Genomic DNA, 3,611 nt, shown 5'->3' with positions numbered 1-3,611 from the left:
AAAATAAAATAAAATAAAATAAAATAAAATAAAATAAAATAAAATAAAATAAAATAAAATAAAATAATAGTGTTGGCATTTTCTGCAGATCAATGTCTTATCCTTCTTTCATCAGTTGTGTTTTCTTTTCATACGTTTATTATTAAGCTACTTGTCAAAGTACTTTCTTGAAACTCTGCTATCAATCAGGAGATAAAGAATCAAAACATTTGATTGCTAGGTTTTTGTTACTCAACAATTGTGGCTCTACTGCTGCAAGCAAAAGCGTATAGAGGGCGGAGTCAGAAGAGCACGCCGGGCTGAAGGACCCCATTCTTGCGATGTGTGGTGGGCAGGAAGGGGCAGTGAGGGCACAAGGTGTTGCTCATCTCCTTGGCTCAAAATTGCCTTCTAAGACTCCATTCATTCCAGGGATTTCCTGGGGGTTAAGCAGAAGTCTTTGTTATGACATAAATATTTTTGGGCCATCAATAGCACATGTACAATAATAACTAAACGCAGTTGTCTTTGACACTTTGCCAACTTTCAGTCATAGAAAAACTAGAGTTTTCCAGTTTTTAAAAAATTTGTCCATTACGAAGCCATATTTGTCAATGTAAAGGGAGGAGACAACTTTTATTTAACAGCTAGATTTATAATTTTCAAACATTTAGACCATTTGTACTCAAGCCCTGACCCCACATATTTTAAGGATGGGCCTGATTACTTCAATCAGATACTCAGATTTTTTTCCTAAAATTTACTAATAACAATTAACTTGACACTAATCATGTGTCAGATTTTATATTAAGTGCTTGCTACGTATTATCTCATTAAATCCTGCCAGTAACCCTATGTCACAGGTAATTTTCTTATCCTCATTTTACATAGAGGAAACTAAGGCCCAGAGAGTTCAAATGACTTGCTCACCTTCATACAACCATTAAATCCTGGAGCTGGGATCTGACCCAAGAAGGCCTGAGTAACTTTGGGAAAGGGCACTTTGGGAGAGGTGACCTTGATGTGCATCCCTATGCGGAACCTGGACATACAGAAGGCAACGTGGGAGAGTCAGGATGTTGGGAGAATGGGCTGCAAGGAGACGTTCCCACTGACTCCACAGTTAGAGTAGAGATGTGACGTCACCTCCAGGGAACATCCCCAAGCACCAAAGGCTACCAAATGTCTGAATAGGCAAGGAGGCGTGCCACTATTGCCAACTCTTCATTTTCTCCTGATTTCAACAATGCACAAGCAAGAAAAATATCCCGCTGATTTTGGTAACTCTTGAATGTTCAGCCATTTAACAGGCTAATTCAGAGGACTGACTCCTTCTTTCCTTCCTTCCTCCCTCCACCTGCCCTCTTTCTTTCTTTCTCCTCCTCTCCCTCCTTTCCCTCTCTTTCTCTTTCTTCAAGAAGATACATATTTAGGTACCACTGTGCACTAAATACTATGCTAGGTACTAAACAAAACAGACAAGGCCTTATCCTTCTGTCTAGTGGGCAGCGTTAAAAACAAAACAGGCCCCACATGGTGTCACTTATGCTAAGCCCTATATCACCAAACTGACACTTAATGCTTACTTTAATTACAGTTTTGTCTTTCCCAGAAATGGAATCTTTAAACCAGTCAATCAGGAACTACCTGGTCAGCACTAGTGAGGTATTCTGCCTGATAGACCCTGCTGTCCCCTTAAGGGAAGTGCCCTTGCTACAACCGGTGTGCTTTTTGCTGGTGTAACTTCCTTGTCTCCACTCCCTCTGCCTATAAAAGGCTTTTATTTTGTACAGCTTCTGGGAGCTCCTTTCTATCTGCTAGATGGGACACTGCCCGATTCATTAATCATTGAGAAAAGCCAATAAGATCTTTAAAGTTTACTCAGCTGAATTTTGTTTTTTAACAGAAGACAGTAAATCAACATGAAAATACTGAAAATTACAACTATGATACAAAATGCCATGAAGGAGAGGTAGAGTGCCCTAGGAAAGTGTGTACTAGGTGAATCTGGCCTGTCTCAGGGTATCAGGGAGGACTTCCCTGAGGAAGTGACCTTTGAACAGTGATCTAGGTGATAGTAGGGGTTACCCATACAAAAGTTCAGGAGAACATGCCAGGCTGGGAGCCCTGTGAGGGAAGGACCCTGTGGACTGGAGCAGGAAGATGCTGAGAGGAGGCCAGTGAGGTTGGATTGGGAATAGGGGGCAAAGTTCCAGACCTTCTAGACCAGGAGTCAGCAAATTACTGCTCACTGTCTAGTTTCATAAATACAGTTTTATTGGAGCACAGCCACACTCGTTTGTTTACTTACTGCCCATGGCTTCTCTCAGCTACAGTGCCAGAGCTGAGTAGTTACCATGGAGATGTTATGGCCCACAAAGCCTAACATATTTACTCTCTGCCCTTTGCAGCAGAAGTTTGCAGACCCCTGGTCCAGACCACGGAGGTCAGGCCTTGAAGGTCTGCTGAGGATTGTGGCCTTTGTCCTGACAGCCATGGAAACCACCAAAGTGTTTTAAGAGGGAAGGGGACAAGGAATGAGGATCTGATTTTAATGAGGAACTTTCAGGAGCCAAATATTTACTTACATTTTGTGGATGTCCCAGGCCAGGCTCTCTAAAGACCCCCTTTGAGGGAAGTGTAGCATTAATCTCTGCAGGAATGGGTTCTAAGTCCTCTCTTGTCTGTGACAGGTGGGCCCATCAGTTTCTTTCCACCTAAGCCCCCATATTAGCCAGACTCCTTTGGGAGCAAGTGACAGAAACACAATATAAGACTTCTATACAGCAAGAAGGGACATATTGGTTCACATAGCTGGAAGGGCAGTGGGGTGTCTCAGAATAATCCAAGAAAAAACAACAGAAAACAGAGCCTGCAGCACTTGACCAGGGACTCACCATCTCAAGAACCATCTCTCCTTGCGCTTCTCACTTTTGCTTGACTCTGCTTAGCTTCCTGCACAAACAAGAGCTCTCCACTGGGCAGCTCCAGATTCACATTCTCCCAGTTTAGCCATCCTAATAGAAAGAGAGAGTCTACTTCCTTCAGTCTGTATATTGTTCTTCCCGTTGGATTCTGATTGTCCCTGCTTAGATCCCACGAGCATCCTCTCTAGAACAATCATTATTATCCAAGGAATTGGGTACTATAAATTGGCCAGACATGAGTCATGTGCCTATCCTTGAGGCTGGGGGAAGGGCTGGAATTGAGAACCCCAGGAGAACAACCTAGAATAAGAAGTTCCCAAAAGAAAAGAATGCCAGACAAAAAAAAAATCCAAACAACATAATAGGCCTACCATGTCTGCCAGGCTGGTACCCACAAGCTTTGCAGGGGAAGCCACTTCTGCTCTCGTGGCCAGAGCTGATCGGACCAGAGATCAGACCCAGAACAGCCTACAACACATATCAGATGTACACAAGGGAAGTTGATCAGCTCCAAGGTGACTCAGCACAAACATCCAGTGGGGCCCTCTACTCAGTGGCCACAAGCTAACCAATCAAACCTTCTTATTTGGAAAGAGAAATGCCAGGTCAGTCCAAAAGGAGGGCCATTTGCACTCATTGATACTGCCAACAACACTTAGCAATGTGTCCAGGTTTCCATGTAGCTCACTCTACATCCTGGGGTAT

At 43.3% G+C, this 3,611-nt stretch overlaps 1 long non-coding RNA gene across 1 annotated transcript; it reads right to left on the bottom strand.

The window, feature by feature from the left end:
- Positions 1 to 83: 83 nt before the first annotated feature.
- LOC124232574 (uncharacterized) lies at positions 84 to 3,010 on the bottom strand. The gene is made up of 3 exons (XR_006886888.1): positions 2,877 to 3,010; positions 2,568 to 2,721; positions 84 to 418 (listed from the first exon to the last, which is right to left on the bottom strand). It is a non-coding gene; the product is annotated as an uncharacterized LOC124232574 (long non-coding RNA).
- Positions 3,011 to 3,611: the final 601 nt, after the last annotated feature.

The sequence above is a fragment of the Equus quagga genome, chromosome 2 (assembly GCF_021613505.1).
Source record: "Equus quagga isolate Etosha38 chromosome 2, UCLA_HA_Equagga_1.0, whole genome shotgun sequence".
Lineage (NCBI taxonomy): Eukaryota > Metazoa > Chordata > Mammalia > Perissodactyla > Equidae > Equus > Equus quagga.
The sequence above is the reverse complement of the archived record's forward strand: the minus strand, read 5'-3'. Positions and strand labels throughout refer to the sequence as shown.